This window comes from Sarcophilus harrisii, chromosome 2 (genome assembly GCF_902635505.1).
Source record: "Sarcophilus harrisii chromosome 2, mSarHar1.11, whole genome shotgun sequence".
NCBI lineage: Eukaryota > Metazoa > Chordata > Mammalia > Dasyuromorphia > Dasyuridae > Sarcophilus > Sarcophilus harrisii.
The window spans coordinates 622,127,193-622,148,290 of NC_045427.1; the positions used below are offsets into that span (position 1 = coordinate 622,127,193).

Below are 21,098 nucleotides of genomic sequence, written 5' to 3' on the forward strand. Positions count from 1 at the left end.
TCAGGAATGTACTTGAAAAAGATCTTGTATGTGCACTCAGATTTTGCTTAATCCCCAATTCCAAAAATAGTCTAATCTTTGAATTTCTGAATTTTTAAAAATCTCTCTTGCAGATTTGAATAGGCTACATATTCTCACAGCTCACTTTGGAAACTATGGGCTAGAAAACTGTGATGATGCTCTAATCCAACAAATATGCATACTAGGAACATCAAGTTAAACTTGTTATGACCTTGTCTAGCAAGGAGGCTCTTAAAGCAGATAATGGATATATAAAAGCTGATGTATTAAAAGTCTTTTTATGGCTGAGATCACAAAAGCCTCATCCATTTTCATTTTGTATTTTTTAATAGAGTCCATGATCATTTATTTAACTATAATTTATTAATTACTTGCTATATGCAAGACCTTGGACCTCATTTATCTATTCATCCATTGAGTAAGTACAAAAATGAAACATGACATAGTTCTTGTCTGGAAGAACTGATATTCTATTGGGGCAACGAAGAAAATACAATATGTCCTGACTTTTTAAAAATTGAAATCATAGCAATGAAATTAGAGAATGCATAATTTTTCTGGAAGCTCATTTAATGTTAAGGTTTTGTGAGATTTCTTCTATTGAAAAAGTTATATAACAACCTAAAGTTGCCATTTCCAATGGTGGTAAATAAAATGAATGCATCATAACTAGAATTTATACAGTGCTTTAAGGTTTGCAAAGTGCTTTAAAATATCTCATTTTATTCTCACAATAAATCTCAGAGGTAGATGCTTTTATTATGCCCATTTTACAAATGAAGAAACTAAGTTAAATAGAGGTTAAGTTTCTTACCCAGGGCAGCTAGTAAGTGTTTGAGGCTGGATTTCAACTCTGATTGTCCTGACTCCAAACTATAGTTCTATTCACTTTGTCATATTCATTGCTCATGAGGCTATTTCATTATATGCTAACTAATTACAGGACGTACATACCGATTTTTCTCTCGGCATTCAGCACTATTTTCTCCACCCCATTCTCTAATAATAACAAGCTATATTTTATAGAATATTTGAAAATTTACTAAGCACTTTTTCCTGACAAAAGCTTTATGACAAAGATCTCGTAAATATTGTGACCCATTCTCTTCTCCTCCCTTCCTCTCACACAGATTCATTTTTATATGAGAAAACTGGGGTTCATGAAAGATGTGATTGAAAAAGGCAAATGAGCTCAAGTGTTTACCAGGATTGGAATTCAAGTGTTCATAACTCTAAGACCAGCACTTTTCCTACTGTATCATATATTTTTTTAAATTTTTACTAAAGCTTTTTATTTACAAAACATATCCATGGGTAATTTTTCAACACTGACCCTTGCAAAGCCTTCTGTTCCAAATTATCCCCTCTTTTTCTCACCCCCTCCCCAGATGGCAGGTAATCCAATACATGTTGAACCATATTACTTTTAAAAGAAGAAACTGATTCTGAAAGATAGTAAATGACTTGTTCAAGGGTATGTAATTGGGAGGCAAATAGAAGACCGAGAATTTTAATTTAATCAATAAACATTTATTAAGCATTTACTGTTGGCCAGTCTCTACGTTAAGCTAAAGACAGAAAGACAAAAGACAATCCTTGACCTCAAGAAGTTCAAATAGTTATAATGTCAGTTGTTTACCTCGTAGAGACAACATGCAAACATCTATGTCCAGATAAGCTATATGCAGGATAATTTGATCTCCTTTTATAATACGGTTCAGACTTTCCCAATTAGCTTTATTTTTCATCAATTGTTCTACTTGGTTTGGACTATAGAACATTTTATCCCCATCCACAAGTGGTGATTTCCCCTCCTTTCAGCTTCCTTTAGCACCTTGTCTTCTTCCACTAGATTGTAGACTTCTTGGCTGGAACTATGCTTTTCTTATTTGTAATTCCAGCATCTAGCACAGTGTCTTACATGTAATAGGTGCTTAATGTTTATTGACTGACTAGAGATAATTAACAGAAGGAAGGCTGTGAAATTGAGGAAAATCAGGAAAAAAAATCCCGTGAAAGGTGAGATTTAAACTGGAAAGGAAACCTTGAAAATCAAGAGACTCAATGTATAGAGCACTTGGCGGGGATTCAGAAAGATGGGGGTTCAAATTTAGTCTCAAACACTTCCTACTTGTATGATCCTGAGAATGATTGCTATTTACCTCAGTTTCTTCATCTGTAAAATGGGGATTATTGTACCATCTACTTCCCAGTTTTGTTGTAAGGATCAAAACAGATGATCTGTTTAAAGAGCTCACAGACTGGTTGGTACTAAATATTTGTGATGATGATGATAATGATGAAAATGATGATGAGGATGATAAATGAGAATAGAAAGTAGTCAGTGAAAATTCAGAGAAAGGAGATGAAATATCTTGCACCTATTTTGACCATAGACAGTGAATTCTCATGAGGACAGAGACTATCATTTACTAGGTCAAAGATGGTATAATAGTAATAATGAAATGAAATTAGAAAATAGAATATTTAAGTTGAATCCAAGGAAATACATGTAAACTTTAATCATGCTATAGAGATGGATCCCAGTTCTTCCACTTATAACTTGGGCAAATAACTTTACTTTTTTGGGTAGTTTCCTCCTCTGTAAAATGATATGCTTAGACTTGGATGACCACTAATGTCCCTTCCAGCTTCAGGGTCCGATTCAATGATATCTAACACCCTTAATTTACCCAGGAGGAAAATAAAGTCCAAAGAGGCAAACGGACTCATCTGAAACCAAGCAGCTAATTACTAGCAAAACTATTATCTGCTGTCTCTATCTAGAGCTCTTTTTACTACAGCAATGGCCCACTGAGGATGCTAAACATTGATCAATAAATATTATTATTATCCACAGTAGCTAATGTTTTACACAATCCCTGAAATGTCCAATGCTCCTTATATATATATTACCTCATTTAATCTTCAATATCAGCCTGCGAGCAATAACCTAATAAGTGGGGTCTTTTATTAATAGGGAAGCTTTTTTTTTTTAAACTAAAAACAGGGACTCGGAGGGTTAATATGACAAAACTGAGAGGCCAATGAGTTCCTCCCTTTCATTTCACTGATGAGGAAACTGAGGTCTGGAGAGGGTGTGTGATTTGCATCATACTATCATACAGATAATAAAAGACAAAGGCCGCATTCGAACCCAAGTCTTCCAACGCCAACTCCTGAATGCACCCTTTCCACGGGACTACCTTGCCTCGCCCGGGCTGCCTTTGGCTTCCTGCGCCCTTCGCCCAGTGCCTAGGACTACAGTGTACAGTTCTTAGGGCTGCAGCCCTTCCTCCAGTTCTCCGACACCCTTTTTCTTGGCCACGCCCACACGCCGTGGGGAGGTGGGGGAGGTGGGGCTGGGTGGTGCCGGGGCCGCGGTGATTGGCAGATGCCCTGGCAGGGGCGGGGATGTGAAGGGAGCGGAGAGGCGGGGGACTGTGGCGGGGGCTGCTGCCGGGAGCGGAGCCGGCCACGCGCAGGGTGAGGAGGGAGCTTCCCGGGTGGACGTGCGCGAGCTGGCCTGGGGAGTCGCGAGTGGGTGAGTGATGTAGGTTCCTTCCCACCCTCCCTCTTCACTCGGACCAGGGGAGCGAACACTTGCCCTCTCCCTTCTTTCCACTCCCAGGAACGGAGGGAGGGAGGAGGTATCATCTCCTGGGCTAGCGTGTCCTGCCCAGGGGATGGAGGGCACTTATTGATCCCCGGCGACCCCGCGCCTTTGCACTTCCCTAGGCAGCTGCTGCCCTGCCTGCTTCTCTGCTCCACACCCCGCCGTACTCAGCACTCATCTCTGCGTCCCACTGCCCCCTAAGGACTCTTTCCCCTTGCTCTTAATCCCCTCCCCTCTTTGACATCCACCCCAACCCCCACCTTCTCCATTGCCCCTTCAGACTATGAATTTATCTCCACAGCGCAGACGCTGCCTTTTCTTGGCGGGGGGGTGGGGGTGGGGGTGGTGGTGGTGGTGGGGAAAACCTGCGGGGGGAGACAGGTGCCTCCCTAGCCGGGACTGCCTGGCTACCTCTCCTGAGTTTCCCCTAGTGTGCCGGTACCGGGGAGGGGAGTCCAGGTGACCCCTGGGCGGAGCAAAAGAAAGACCTAACACATACATACCCCACATCCCCCGGGGAATTGCACATGGATTGTACACTTAGCTCACCTGGGCGTCCTGCCTTGCCCCACCTTTTTGTTGGGGAAGGACCAGGTTTTGGAAAAAAGGCTTCTTCAGTGTTTTGAACCTGAAACTGAGTGATTTATTGGATTTCTGGTCAAAGCTTGGACATGGAACACCCTGTCATCCCATTTATCGCCAACAACTTCCCAAGATGCTTCCCCCCCCACCCCTCCAAAGATAAGCAAACCTAGGTGGTGGAGAGGTAAAGGTGAGAGGGAAACCTCTCAAACTCTATCAACCCTTATCGATGTGGAAGCCACTGTTTCATTTTTAGTAAACTATTAACTATGTGCCGGTCGTTAACACACACACACACACACGCACACACACAAACGTTTATTGTAGCTGTTGCTAATGAATACAAAAGTTCCCGTGAGAAGCAGATCTCCCGACTCTCCTGGCCCCTCCTCTCCTGTCATCTCCAGAATACTATTTCTATAGGTTATAGAGTTCAGGCTGGAATCATTTGCTTTATCGAATACAGTTGACTGTTGAACAGTCTATTTGAGGGATCAGTTGATCTTTAGTGTCTTTTGTGTTTGTTCTTAATGATAGCAATGAATAAATAGATTTTTTGAAACTAGAACTGCTTTAGTTTTACCTTTGTGTATTTAGTGCCTAGCCCAGTGTTTCATGCATATTAGGTGACTTTCAAAGGTCTGTTGTGTTAAGTTTAATGTTATTGACTGATAAATTCAGTAGGATGATTTAAAAATTAGCAAAGAAAACTAAGCTTGGATTTTAGGAGGTGAAATGAATATTGAGACTGGATGATTAATATAATTTTGTTGTGTTTACTCAGGAAAACAGCTGGTGTGGATTGTTTTAGATTTGTGGACATTTAATAGCCAAGGATATGAATTCTAGTTCTTTTCCAACATAATTAATTTTGTACACTGTGTGTGTGAAGGTGCCATGAAAGGGAGGGGGGGATGAAGATATATACATAACCAGTTCCTTACTCTCAATAAGTTTAAACACTGCTTATTATGATTCTATAATAAGAATTCCCCTCATGAAGCAGTTTGATCATAACAAAGAATAGTGACATTTCTTCTCTTCTTGGTCCGTGGGTAATAGAGAGTTTGGAACACAAAATAAAAATTAATTGAAAAAAAGAATACCTAGTCCTGTAGCATCATCAAGAGAATGTTGTTGGGGGAGACATGGATGGATCATTGTAATAGGAAATAATTTACGATGATTGAAAGTGCTTGACAATTCCCCAATTGTCCAGGAGCCTGATTTTCTCCTCTTATTTGATTTTTGACCCAGCTTATTGTCTATGAACAGCTCACGGCCAAAATAGAGTATTGAGTCAGTGGCTAGGACTTCCCCCCACTCAGGGACCCTATATTTATTTTGTATATGTTTTGCATTTTCTCATATGTAAACACATTATTTCCTTTCAAGGAATGTAAAGCTAGAGCTAGTTTGTTTTTGTATTTGTATCCTCAGTGTGACTGCTACATAGTAAACATTTGTTAACGGCAAAGAGAGGGGAGGGGAGAGAGAGAGAGAAAGGGAGGAAAGAGGAAAGGAGGGGAGGGAGAAAGGGAGAGAAGGAGAAGGAGAGAGGTGGGGGAGAGGGGGAGGAAAGGAGGGAGGGAAGGAGGGGGAAAGAGAGAGAGAGAGAGAGAGAGAGAGAGAGAGAGAGAGAGAGGGAGGGAGGGAGGGAGAGAGAGAAGGAAGGAGAGAGGCAGGAAGAATGAATGGGAAAATGTTTCTTAACTGCTCTCTGTGTACCAAGCACTCATGATAACAAATAGAAAAGATGAAATAGTGTCTGCTGTCAAGGAACTCATACTGTAATTGTGGGAGAAGAAAATAAAAGAAAGTTTACCTGCAGAGCACACTGCAAAGACTAGAGGTTGTATGTGAATTCCTGTAGTGATGGATTAATTTAACAAACTGGCCATGCAGCTTCATGTTATATTTTAATAGTAATCTCTGGGGGGAAAAAAATCACTTCACTTCTGTCTCAGTTTCCTAATCAGTAAAGATAGTGGTAGCATCCACCTTCTAGGATTATTGTTAGGATAAAATGAGATTATATTTGTAAATGCCTTGCAGATCTCAAAGTGGTATAAGTGCTATTATTATTATTAATCCATTTTTTCAAAATCTTTCTATCCTTTCCTTTCTTTCCATCTGTGCCCCAAAGTTCTTTTCTTTCACTTATCCTTTGGGATCATGTTCTCTTAATTTTTTCTTCTTTTTCTTGCCTGTTGATCATTTTACTCTTATTCTTTCCCTTCTGCTTAAAGATATAAGCAAAATTCCCCTCAGTTAAAAAAAAAATATTTCCCTTAACCTTGTGGTTCATCTCATTTCACATTTTCACTACCAAACTTCAAGAAAGTTGGGTTCAATCATTAGCTTCACTTTTCTTACCACCAACAACCATACTCAGGCTCCAGACTCCACCATTCTTATTGCTTTCATCTCATTGACCACCAAATTCACTGGTCTTTTCTCAGTGGTTTTTCTTGACAACTCTGAATCACTCATGAAGCTGTGTGCTACCTCCTTTATTCTATGAATGGTTGGTTGGTTTGCCTAGTTTTTTTTTTTTTTTTAAAAAAACTATTCCTTCTTTCTTCTCTGTCTCCATCATTGCCTTCTCTTCTTCCTCCTTTCCAGAATCCTATTCTAGAAATCTCGTTTCTCTTCTTTCTTCTTATTCTTTACCACCTGTCCCTAAACTTTCTCCTTTGCAAGGCTCATCTGCTGCCAAGGATTTAAATGTGACCTCTTTAAATCATGCCCAAATCTTCATTTTCTTCTCCAATCCCTCATGAGTTGCAAAGACACATTTCTGACAATGTCTCCATATCTCTGCCAGAATCTAACTCAAAATATCTCAAGCTGAAATCATCTTTTCCCCAAAACTTGTTCCTCTTCCTTACTTCCTCATAATCTATTAATGGTGCCAGCATTCTGCCAGACACTCACACTTGAAACCTCAGACTCCTCTTTTACTATTTCTCTTCCTGCTTCTAGTTGATCTATCAAATGGTAGCAATTTTACTTTATAGCATTTCTGAACTACCTTGCAACGTCTCCAATTTTGCTAGCTCAGAAGCTTGGTACCTCTCTACTAGACTATTGCAATATTCATTCGTTAATACTCAAATATAATTTCCCCATCTCATCCATCATATACATTACTACCAGATTAGTTTTTCTAATGCCACAAATGGATCCAGTCTTCCTATAACAGAAACTTATTTATATGCAATACAGTTTTAAATATGCCTTCATGCGATATCATTTGGTATAGACAATATCTGTAAGCTAGGTCAAAGAAAGTTGTATTGCTCCTGTTGTACAAATGAGGAAACTGAAGCTCAGGCAGCAGTAATTTCCTTAAGGTCAGGCAGGTACATCTAGGATTCTAACTCAAGTTCATCTGACAAATTCAGGTTCTTTCACTATTTAATAAAATTCAATAAACTTTTATTAACTTCTGCTTTGATCATAAAGAGAGCAGGAAACTGAGGGGAAATTTTACAGCAAGTTTCTCTGATTAAGGCTTCATTCCTCAAGTATTCAGAAAAGTGAGTTCAAATTTATAAGAATTCAAGTCATTACCCAGTTGATAAATGATCAAAGGATATGAACAGGCAGTTTTCAGAAGAATTCAAAGATGTCTATAGTTATGTAAAAATGCTAAATTCGGCATTGATTAGAGAAATGCAAATTAAAATAATTCTGAGGTTGGCTAATATGACAGAAAGGAAAAGAACCAATTCTGGGGAGAGGTGGAAAAAAATGGAGCCGCTAATGTACTATTGGTGGAATTATGAATTAATCTAACCATTCTAGAGAGCAATTTAGAATTGTGCTCAAAAGGCTATAAAGTTGTATACCCTTTGATCCAGGAATACCTACTATTAGGTCTGTATTCCAGAGAGATTAAAGAAAAAGAAAGTTTGTATGTGTAAGACACAGCAGCTCTTTTTATGGTGGCAAAAAAATTTAGGAAATTGAAGGGATGCCCATTGTTGGAGCTGAAAAAGTTGTAGTATATAGTTGTGATGGAATTCTATTGTCATATAAGAAATGATGAATAGGATGATTTCAGAAAAATTGGGGAAGATATATATGAACTGAAGCAAAGTGAAGTGAGCAGAACCAGGAGAACATCGTAGACAGTAAGAGCAATATTGTTTCATGATTAATTGTGAATGATTTTATCCTCAACAATACAGTGGTCTAGAACAATTCCAAAGGAATTATGTTTTAAAAAATATTATTCATCTCCAGAAAAAGCACTGATGGAGCCTGAATGCAAATCAAAGCATACTGTTTTGGGGCTTGCTTTCTTTTTCTTTTTAGGGACAATAGGTAGGTCTGTGTTTTCTTTTGTAATATTGCTAATATGGAAATATGTTTTATATGATTGCATATATATATATTTTATATATATATATATATATATATATATATAAACAGATCAAATTGCCTGCCTTCTCAAGAAGGGGGGAAGAAAAAGAGAAAGGGGGAACTTGGAACTAAAAAATTTTAAAATGAATGCTAAAAATTGTTTTTACATGTGATTGAGAAAAAATTAATTAATTAAAAACAACCTTCCTGCTTTGTATGAGGCACTGAGAATACAAAGAAGTAGTCTCTGACTTTAAGGAGCCTAAATGGCAATGGGAGAGGGGAAGAGATTTGTAAGTATGCAGGGAAATGCAAGGTCATTTGGGGGATGAGAAAATACAAACAACTGGGAGGGGGGCATCAGAACATACTTTGGCAGAGGAAACAGCTGTAGTTTAAAAGAAGGTTCAGATTCTAAGAGGCAGAGGAAAGGAGAATGAAAAGAGATGGGAACTTGGGGAACAGCTGCTAGCAGACTTGTTTGCATTCCATTTCAAGTGTATGATGAGCAATGATAAAGAATTAATCTGGAAAGGTAACTTGGTACCTGATTATGAAGGGTCTTAAATATCAGATTGAGGACATGTATTCATCACATAATAGGGAGTCAGTGAAGGTTTTTGAGCAAGTGAGCCACATGGTCAGCCCTGTACCTTAGAAAAAATTAATTTGGTGGCTATGCGTAGGATAGATTAGAGGGGGAGAAAGCAAAAGAAGGAAGGTTTCTCCTCAAAACCTGGAATCCAAAATCTTTAGCAAATTCTACTATCTTGGTTAAGTCTAAGACGTCACCCTTTTTGTGTCATGATTTTCTTTGGCAATTTGCTGAAGCCTGTAGATATTTCAAAATAATGTTTTCTTGCCTATATTCATAATTGAAGGCAATGCTAAATTTCATTTAGAGCTTAGTAGAAATAAATGTGTAAAATTTCCCCATCCAAATTGTGGATTCCCTGAAATCTATCTGTGTTCTGCAGATCTCAGGTTAAGAAATCAGGCTCTAACCTAAGTTTCTAGTCATATCTTATCTTACTCTTATTAGTGCCTTGTTTTGCTCTAAGCAGATTTGCTTGGCTAGATTTGAAATCAGAGAATATGGGTCCAGCTCCCAATTTGTATTACTTGTGGATCTCTGTAGTACTTGTAAAAGTTATTTACATTTTATGGGCTTCTCTCCCCATGTAAAACAGGGAGAGGAAAGATGTTGGACTGCCATGCTGTCTAAAGATCCTTCCAGTGCTAAGTCTATAACCTAAGAATTTGTTTTCTATGTGTTTTACTTGTACTTTTCTGCCTGCAATTCCTATCTTTTCTCCTTTCTTTCTATGTTCTGTGACTCTCTCTGTCTCTCCATCTTTGCCTATATCTCTGTCTCTGTTTCTGTGTCTTTCTTTCTCTCCTTTGCTGATGCTTTGAAGGTCCAGTTGAAACATTACCTTTTTATTCTAGGCATACTTTACTAATGGCAGCTCTAAACTCCAAGTAATAAGAAATATATGAATAACAAGGCAATTCCAATAGACTTGGGAGGGAAAGTGCCATCTGCATCCAGAGGGAATGACACTGAATGTAGATCAAAGCCTAGTATTTTTACTTGTGTTGTTGTTCGCTTGCTTGCTTGTTTTTTTCGTTATCATTTTTTTTCCTTTTTGATCTTTTTTTTCTTGTGCAGCATGATGAATATGGAAATATGTTTAGAAGAATTGCACATATTTAATCTATATCAGATTGCTTGCTGTTGGGGTGGGAAGAAGGAGAAAAATTTGGAACAAAAGGTTTTGCAAAGATGAATGTCAAACTGTTTTTTCATGTATTTGGGAAAATAAAATACTATTAAAATTAAAAAAAATAAATGAATAAGAATGAATGAATTGGTTCAGTTCTGCCTATGACATAATGCTCCCTGTGTGACTCTGGACAAGTCCTTCCTACAGGTGGTGGTAAGAGAGGTGTCAAACTCACAACAGCTTGAAGCCTGAACCAGATTACAATGTAATTGGGAACACAAAACTAATTCTGAGGTACAAAACAGATAATGTTTGTTGGTGCTTTTCCAAATCACTAGGGATCCAGCAGGGATTACTTTCTATTTGAGTTTGGCAGATAGTTCTGTTTCTAATAGTTCTGTTCTAAACCAGTGAAATCAGGGTCCTTAGACTTGTATAAATGGCAGATAGTGTTTAAATATGTTAAAATATTCTTATGTCAGATTGAGTTTCATTTGAATCCTAGTATGAGGGCAAACAGATAGCACAGTGGATAGATCATTGACCTAAGAGCTAGAAAGACTCATCTCCCTGATCTCAAATCTGGCCTCAATCCAGGGTTACTGTTTGCCTCAATTTTCTTATTAGCTGGAGAAGGAAATAGACTCCAGTATCTTTGCCAAGAAAATCCCAAATAAGGTCATGAAGATACAGAGATGACAAATAAGTGAACAACAGGAGGCAGGAAACTACAGTAGACATTAAAACAGCAAGCAATAGCAACAACAAAAAGTTGGATTTGGTTTAAAAGAACCTGGATTCGATTTTTTTGACTCTAAAATTCACTCTATGACTGTATGTCAGAATCCTTATTTCTTTGGTCTGCTTTTTTCTCTTCAAGATGCAAGAATTGGACTAAATCACTAATGGAATAAATGTGTGATACTGTATACTACTTAGTATAAGGAAGAGATTAGTTTTATACACATATACACACACCCCTTTGTATTGGTTAGTATTTGTATATGTTGATATTGATGGTTCCCTCATCCAACTGATGACAGATAACCCTCTGGGACCGGTTGTTGGATCACATAATTAGGCTCTAGAAAGATGTTGATAAGCAGGAATGATGGATGGACTACATCTAACAACATACAGATTTAATAAGCATAAATGTAAAATCCTGCATTTGGTTTCCAAAAAAGAATAAAAATTCCTAAGTATAGAATGGGAGAGGAGAGAGAAAGGCCTTGAGCAATACATCCAAGCATCTTAGCTCAGCATTTCACTTGTAGTCATTATCCCAGAGACAGTGCGATCTTTTAGACCAGATAATTGATATGGTCAGATCTGTGCATTCTGGAGGAAAAACAACTGGGTTTAAGAGACTGGGAGTTCAACGAATCTGAATTCTGATGTAGTTGCAAAAATAAAAAAGTGAAATTGATCTTAGGCTACATTAAGGAAAAAATAACATTCAGAACAATTGTATTCTTTCCTGCTTAGAAGACCACATCTGGAACATTTTTTGGGTATCATATTTTTCAGAATTATATTGAAAAGCTGAAATTTATCTGAAAGAGTGTACCTCCTTCAAGGGTACCCCCTTCAGAGGTCTTCAAGACAACCTTATTATTTTTCTTCTAAACATACTTCCACAATTATCATGCTGCGCAAGAAAAATCAAATCAAAAAGGGAAAAAATGAGGAAGAAAAAAAAAGCAAGCAAACAACAACAAAAAGATGAAAATATTATGTTGTGATCCACTTTCTGTCCCCATAGTCTTTTCTGGATGCAGATGGCTCTTTCCATCACAAGTCTATTGGAATAAGACAGCCTTATTATGTAAGCAGTGATGAAGGAGCTAAATGTAGGAAAATGTAAAGAGCGAAATGTAGGAGAAAAAAATCACAAATTTTTAGAACTGAAATGGACTTTGGGTGTCATCCCAGGCTGCTAGATGGCTTAATGGATTGAGTGCCTGATTTGGAGTCATAAAAAAACAACTCCAAGCCAACCCTAGATACTTACTGACTGGTTGATCTCTGGACAAGTTATTTCACTTTCCTCATCTATAAAAGAAAATTAATATAGTAACTTCTTACTTTCTAGGATGTGAGGATCAAATTTTGCAAATTTTCAAATGCTACTTAAATACTAGTTCTTATTTAATGCAAAATATATGCAGAGCAGTTTCTGTTGGTGAGGAAGCAGCAGCAAGGGGAAGATCAGGCCAGAGCTCTCTAAGGAGGTGACACTTGATGTGAGCTTTGAATGAGTTTAGGTTTTTTCCCATCCTAGATCCATTCAATTAAATTCCATTCTTTGAATAGATAGACCCCAGGACAGCCTGTTCAAATGTACAGAGGCCAGAAATAGATCACCAATAGGGAAGAGCTTTTTGTCTGGAACAAAAAGTACATCAGGCAAAGTAATAAGTAATGTTTAATTAGCCTGGGAAAGAAAATGTATTGGAAACAGCTTGCAAAGGGTTTACTTGCTCAACAGAAGAGTTTGTGAGGCAACAGGCATCCACAGACATTTCTTAAGCGAAGTGACATTTCTTAAGGGAGGGGGCATTTCTTAAGGAGTGATATGGCTGTACTTATGCTTTAAAAAAGGAAGAGGAAGAATATGGATTCAGCATGACCATCTGTTTACAGGCTAGAGATAATGAGTACCTATATGATGATGGTGGCTGTTTGAGGGAAGAGAAAGGAATGGAGGTTGGATCTGATTGCGATTGTTGTTTGTTCTTCATTCTGGAGGAGGACTATGACATCTGGAACGTGATGCCATTACATGCAAGTGAATTGTATTGAAATGAGGGAAGGCTATAGAAGGTCACTGCCTCACTTTCCCCTCCAGAGCCATCTGGGTCCAGTGGCTGGATATAGATTAGGAAGACTGGAGATGGTCCTGGATGCATTGGAAGATCTGGGCCTTTTAATGCTAAAGTCTTCAACAGGTTTCAGTTTGACTGAGGCTATATCCATTTAGTGATTAAGGCTAAGTAAAAGCCGAGGCAAAGAATGGCCTCTTTCACCTAATCAAGAAAATAAAAATCTAAATAAATAAATAAGTAAGGGAAGGGAAGACTCTCAGGGTTTCTGTCCAAAACAGAACTGACTGCTGTTTGAATTCACTATGAGTCAATCAGGACCCAAACAATGACCTCTACTATGACTGAAGGAATGGGGAATGTTTAGTGTGAGGGAAGAAATTTGCTAATGACATGAGAGTAATCTTCTAATTCTTGAAAGGATGTCTTGTGGAATAAAGACTAAATAGATTCAGAGTAGACCATGATGGTAGAATTAGGACCAATAAGTGGAAGCTAGAGAGAGGCAGATTTTTGGTTTTATTAGGAAAAATATATCCCAAGCATCAGAGCTATTTTAAAAAGAAATGGAAAAGGCTGCTTTGCGAGATAGGAAGTGCCCATGTTACCCATACCTAGATATCCTTGGACTGTCTGGATGTTATACAGATGATTCACTTTAGCTGTAGACTGAGCAATGTTAAAGGTTCCTTCTGACTTCAAATTCCTTATTGTACTTTCTAATCATTTCTATTTGTGGCTTCTTTCCCCTTATTAGATTGTAAGCTCTTTGAGAACAGGCACTGTTTTAATGTATTTCCAATATCTGGCGTAGGACCTGGCACATAGTAAATATTTAGTAAGTTCTTATTGAATTTGTTTTGGTAACTAAAATTCAACTTCTCTCTAAATGATAGTTGAGGATCCCAGCACCATCTCATTTACCAACCTCATCAGGCTCACCCGGTTCCAATACCTATTGTGATGATTCGAGTGGTAAGAGTTGACATTAGATCCTGCAGGAATTAGAATTTTCTGTTCTTGTCTCCTGGTTATCTGTTAGAAGTCCCACAATGAGCTTACTTCCTCAGAAGTGTCTGAGACTCAGAAAGGTGACTTGCCTATCTATGGTTACAGAACTGGCAAGTTTTAGAGTAGGGAGAAGTTAGTTTTGAAATATTAAGGGGTAAGTGATAAGGACCTGGGGAAAACATCTATTTGGATTTGATTTAGTGAGCTTTATGAGAGTAGATATTTCCACTTTTGTTGCAGGAACTTGTCATTCTCTCAGTTCTCCTTTTAAGTTTTGATGCCCTATCACAATCATGACACAGTTGTTGACTGTCAATAAATACTAAGCATGTCTCCTCTTCACCCTATTGCATTTATTTCAAAACTGGAGAAAATCCTTTGGCATCTTCCTAAGATTTTTTTCTGAAGGAATGCCTCATCAAATCAAAGAGCTAGTATTTTAAGGCAAAAAGGAATGTTAAAAGATTATCCCTTTCACTTTATAGATTGGGAAACTGAGACCTGGAGAGGGGGCTTGGAATGAGAAGTGAGTCTAGCATACATGTCTCCCAATTTCCAGTTCCAGTTCACATATACAGGATGCCACAATGCTCAGGTGCTTCCTAGCTTAGTATTAGAGAACCTTAAGTGTCACTTTGCTTTTTTGGCCATGGGTAGCTCAGTCTATGATGAAGCCCGAGAACATTCATTCTATAGATTAGTCTGCTCCTGCTTTTGTCTCCAGCCTTAGACCTAGAATTTCTTGTTGATTCTCCTGCTCTTCCTGCTCTGCTCACACCCAGAGGCAAATCTAGGTCCCCAACTCACTTTAATTCAGTGCAACTCAACAATTCAGTAAGCACTTATTAAAGGCAAAGACATTCTCCTGGGTACCATAGATAAAAATATGAAAAACAAAGAAAGATTCCCTGCTCTCAAGGAGTATCCATTCTTAAAGAATCATACTACCTCTGAAATGAGTTATAGAAATGTAGATTCACAACTGGAAGGGGCCTTAAACATCACCTAGCCCCCCTTCATCCTTTTATAAAAAAAGAAACTGAGACCTTAAAAATTAAAATGACTTGACCATTCCCAGGGAGGAAGCAATAAAGCTAGAATACAAGCTCAGATCCTTTTATTTCAAATCCAGACCTGGTTCCATGCTATTTCATAAATATGCACACATTAGGCAACAATATATTAGAACACAATGAAGTACATAGGTCAAAAAGAGAAGGCTGAGACATCAAGGAAGGAAGGAAGACTCATTCCCTTATCAGGGAAGTCTTTGTAAAGTAATGGCAACTGAGATAGGTTTCTAAAGAAAAGAAGGAATCCGAAAGAAAAGAAGATCCGAAAGAGCAAGACCCAGAACAGTGACTAGTCTTGTTTGTGAGAAGCACAGTATATGAAGGGGGGAGGAATGGGGGATGTGTTGGGGGTGGGGAAGCATTCCACTTTTCCATTTTCAAGACCAAGAATTCCATTTTAACACCAGGAATTTGATTTTAGAATGTCTCTGTTTCTTTGTAAATGAATAGGCACTTCAAATCCATGTTGTATGCTTTCTTTTACCTCAGTTCTTGATCACTGATAACAAGATAGATCAGTAGAGTCCACCTTGTATCAAACTAACAGACTAGTAGATTACATGTGCCTTGAAACTTGCATAAACACACACACACGTCTATAGATATGTGTATGTTTATGTGTGTGTATATATATACATACACACACAAACACATACCTACAACCCAGCCCTGGATAACTTATTAATCCAGGATAACTCCTAAAGTATCTTCTCATTCTATATCTACCATCCTAAAAGGAATGAAAAAGCATTTATTAAGTATGTATATATATATATATATATATATATATGTATATATCTATATATCTGTATTATATATCAGGCACTGTGCACTGGAGATACAAATACAAGCCAGAAAAATAGTCCCTTGCTCGCATATCTTGGAATAGGTAAAGATAACATAACATAACAGGAAACCTGCTCCTTAGAGGAACAGAGTTACCAATCTACTATGTTCCATAATGGGAAGGACAGTTGAAATAATAAGGCAGAGTAGGGGCAGGAGAGAAAATAAACATTTATTAAACATCTTCTGTGTTCTAGGTGCCATGCTAAGTACTTTACAAATGTCATTTGATCTTCACCAGAATCCTATGACATGGATACTATTATGATCCCCATTTTACAGTTGAGAAAATTGGGACAGTCAGAAGTTCAGTGACGTGTTTGAAGTCATACAGCTTGTAATTATCTGAAGTGGGATTTAAAGTACTGAAACACAATTGAAGTGAGATTATATAATATACTACCTAGCTGTTATAATAAATTCCTTGAGGGCAGGGATTATGTATTCCCAGTTTTGCTCATTAATCGGTACCTAATAAATGCTCATCCAGTTGATCTCTCTCCATCAAGTTTTTTTCCACTCAATCATCCTGGCTGTCAAATTAATCTTAATTTGTCACTGATTTGTCACTTTGTCATTAATTTGTCATCACCAGTTCAGTAGTTTCTCATCATTTCTAAAATCAAATATAAAATCTTATACTTGGCACTCAGAACTATTCACAACTGGTCCCTCTCTCACCTTTTCAGTCTTCTGACTCTCCCCAAAGCTCCCCCATAAGTGACACTGGCCTTGCTGTTTTTGTAACAAAACTCTTCATCTCCCACCTGTGGGCATTTGCCCTGGCTGCCTCCCTTCAAGTACCAGTTAAAATCCTATCCCTGATTCCTTTTTATGCTAATACCTTCCGATATTGATTATTTTAATTTTTATCATATATATATTATTTATAAATAGTTATTTTTCTTATGTGTTCCCCCAATAGCCCAAGCTCCTCAAAGGCAAAGACTGTCTTTTGCCTTTCTTTGTATCCCCAGCATACAGCACAGTGTCTGACATATAATGTATTCTTACTACTAGAATCAGGAATATCTGAGTTCCCATGTGGCCTTAGACACTGTGGCAAGTCACTTAATCCTCAGGCTCCTCATCTGTAAAATGAGCTGCATTAGGAAATGACAAACCACTCCAATATTTTTGCCAAGATAACCCCAATTTGGGTTACAAAGAGTCACAACAAAATGCTTATTGATTGTTGTTTCACTACTAACTTTCCCCTCCAGAGGCCCCTGTGCTGCTTCTTTCCCCCTCTCTCAACTTCTTTCATGTTCCTATTGACTATTGAGAACCGAATTAGATCATTCATTAGATAAAGGCAGGACTTTCTAAACCACTGCGGAGATAGAGATCTAGCCCTTAGAGGGAGGAGAGGATGGTCCCTAGAATCTGGCTGTTAAATTCAGGGAAGGAGGAAGGGAAGAAGAGCCTAAGATTCAGAAGGAAATACTAATGGGATCAGCTGAAATGCTACCTGTTTTTGCTTTGTTCAGTTTTATTCTCACGTCCTGTTTTTTTGCTGAAGCCTTTTTTAAGCCTAGTAATAGTTCTTCTGCAACTATTGTGTCTGGAGTAATTGATCTGAGCAAGCTGACCTATATTTCTTCCCCTCAAAGCCTGGCTCCCAGAAATAGCTTGTCTGTTCCTGCTTTTACTGTCTCCCTACCCGCTCACTTCTCCAACTCTTAAAATTAAGATTTGACTCCAGCACTCTAAGCTATTCTCTCTTAGGCTACCACAAATCTTTCAACTGCTAAATCAGATAGACTTTTCTGGTCTCATCCTCTTTTAACTAGATTGGATATTGATGATCAATCTTCTTTTCTCTGGGACACTCTTTCATTTGTTCCTCAGAACAATTTTATGAAGTAGGTACCCAAGGATTAATGGATTCATGAATAGATGGATGGATGGGCAGATGGATAGATGGATGAAGATGGGTGGATGGATGGATAAAATATTTATCAAGCACTTACAATATAATGGAGATAGCTAGGTGGCTCAGAGATTAGAGCTAGATCCAGAGACAAGAAGATGTAAGTTCAAATTTGGCCTCAGACATTCACTAGACCCTAGGTAAGCTACTTAACCTCTGTTTGCCTTGATGCACTGGAGAAAGAAATGCACACCACGCCATGATTTCTGGCAAGAAAGCCCTATGCACCACATAGTCCACAGGATTACAAAGAATCAGAAACCACTAAATGACTAAACAATAGCAACACTATATACTGAATACTGTATTAAGCACTAGTGATACAAATACAAGCAGCTACTTCCTCCTGTGAGCTCCTTCCTTCCTACCTATCTCCTACAAGCTCACAATCCAATGGGGAAAGATGACAATTCAATTCAATTTAATTGAATAAATATTTATTAAGCAGTTATGTTCTAGGAACTATGCTAAGTTCTGGGAATACAAGAGGAAGGAAGGAAGGGAGGGAGGGAGGGAGAAAGGAAAGAAGGAAAGAAAGGAGGGAGGAAGAAAGAAAAGGAAGGGTAAGAAGGAAGGAAGGAAGGAAGAAGGAGGAGGAGAAGGAGGAAGGTAGGGAAGGAAGGAAGAAAGGTCCCTGCCCCGCAGGAGCTTACAATCTAATGGAGCTCATACAAAAGGAAGCTGCAGTAGGTTTGATTTCAGCAGGTATCTGGCATATTAGGGACTGTGTTCCATGGAGTTATAACTAAGTGGAGCTGGAAATATAGGTGGAGAGTTAGATGCCTACCCTCTATAAAGGAAAGTTTTGGTAGTAATGCTTTATCTCCTTGTCCTTTAATAAGAACAGAGAAGAAACTGAAGCGTTGGGAAAATGTTGAGTCTTCAAAGCTCACTTGGTTATTGTTGAGTCATTTTAGTCATGTTTGATTTTTTTCCTGACCCCATTTGGTGTTTTCTTGTCAAAGATATTGGACAAGTTTTCCATTTCCTTCTCTAGCTCGTTTTACATTTGAGGAAACTGAGGGAAATAGGTTCATTGACTTGCCTAGGGTCACTCACCCAGTTAATAAATATCTGAGGTCAAATGTGAACTCAGGAAGGTGAGTTTTTCTGACTCTAAGTCCCATGTTTCATCTGCTTCTGCTTTAGGGTATGTATGTATTTTTAAGTTTTTTGTGTGTATATGTGTGTGTATCTGTGTATTTTAAATTATATTAGTTTATCTGGGCGAAAGCATCATGTTCCCTAGAGTTCAAACTAAGAAGAACTACAAATACACTGTGGAAAGTTTTAACATATTTAGGGTGGCCATAATTACAAGTCATCCCTGTTATCACCCTGTTAGAGATGAAGAATGTAAGAAATAAAGTTTAAGAACTTGCTTAGAACCATATAACTTCTGTAATAGCAAGAATTTGAACCCAAGTCTACTTGATTTCCAATCCATCCTCCTGTCTTCTATGGCAAACAAAAGAAGCATGGAATTATTATTTTACCTTTTAATTTTTATAATGTACTTGCGTATCCTTATCAAAATGTCAATTATTATATTCTAGTCCTGTCATAAAAGTAATTTTAAAAAATGACTGCTGTATATCCTGAGAGACTAAATATCATACGGACCACAAAAATAACGCCATTTGCATCATAGATTTAGAATGGGAAAGAAAGTTAAAGGCCATACAGGAGAACTTTCATTACACAGTTAAGGAAACTGAGACCCTGTAAAGTTAATTGTTGTTGAGTCGTTTTTCTGTTCTCTGACTTTCTGTGACCGCATTTCCTTCTGCAGCATATTTTACAGATGAGAAAACTGAGGCAAATAGGGTCAAGTGACTTGACTAGGGTCACTCAGCTAGTAAGTGTCTGAAACTAGATTAATCCAGGGAGTGGACACTTCTTGACTCCAGGTCTGGTATTCTCTCTATTGTAAAACTGTTTGCCAAGATTAAGAAGATAAGGGATAAAGACAGAATTTGAGCCAGGATGTCTGATGACAAAAACACAGCTGAAGTCCTTCCCATGTCTGGGCACTGAGAGGTTAGGTGCCCAGGGGTTACTCAAGTGCTTAACACAGTGCTTGGCATATAATTGGTGCTTATTAAAGGTTAGTTGCTTGATTGAACACAGGTCTTCCAATCTTGAAGCTGTCTATCCACTATACCAGGCTGCTTCTTATTAAGCGCCCTTATGCCTCAGTTATCATGAGAAATAGTTCACAGATTGTGTACCTTGGGGCAGGACTGTTGTTTTCTGATCCTGAAATTAACTTGGCACATTTGTGTTCAGCTGCTGCAAGAGTTTAGGACTAAGGGTATGATGTGATTGGACAGGTGGGCAGCTGGGGAGATGCCCACAATTAAGGCTCTTCCAGGGTAGCCAGCATTTATAGTGGCAGGGCTAGTCTGTCATGGGAGCTGCCCTTCCTGCCTCTCACAAACAGCATTATTGACAAGAAGGCAAGCTACAAGTGTTTGTGTGGTCCCAAGTAGACATTCCAAAGCAAATTTTGAAATAGCCAGTGTCTTACTTTCACAATGAGTGTCTACACATGCTAGAGATTGTCAAGACAAGTGTTGAAGAAAAAAAAATACTGTTATTTCTCTGTTTTGGTCACAGTTCTATCATAAACAATGTATTCATTGAGCATTATTCTAGAGTAGAACATTATTCTAAAGTCAACTATTGTACTCCCTGGAGAAAAAGGCTTAAATTAGTAGAGGCCATGAATGCTTTTGGATATATCCATAACACAAGACATTTTGAAGTTATTTTTGTTATTATTATTATTTGTGAGCCAATTGGAATTAAGTAACTTGTCCAGGGTCACACAGGTAGGAAGTACTGTGTCTGAGGATATATTTGAAGTCAATTCCTCCTGACTCCAGCGCCAGTGCTCTGTCTACTGTATCATTTAGTTGCCTCCTTGGAGTTACTTTTTTTTTTAATTATAACTTTTTATTTTCAAAATATATACATGGATAATTTTTGACATTCACCCCTACAAAATTTTTTCCCTCCCTTCTTTCCCTCTCCCAGTTGGCAAGTGATCCAGTATATGTTAAACATGTGCCATTCCTCTATACATATTTT

General features: G+C 38.1%; 1 protein-coding gene across 4 annotated transcripts in view; it reads left to right on the forward strand.

The window, feature by feature from the left end:
* The first annotated feature begins 3,462 nt into the window (after window positions 1-3,462).
* Window positions 3,463-21,098, forward strand: part of RASSF4 (Ras association domain family member 4) — an 89,415-nt gene continuing 71,779 nt past the window's right edge. For 3 of the 4 annotated variants that reach the window (XM_012544918.3, XM_023499299.2, XM_023499278.2), the window contains exon 1: window positions 3,463-3,565. The gene's annotated coding sequence lies outside the window, so the exon portion shown is untranslated. Of the gene's footprint in view, window positions 3,575-21,098 lie in introns of all 4 variants that reach the window. The other variant, XM_023499242.2, reaches the window with a different exon arrangement.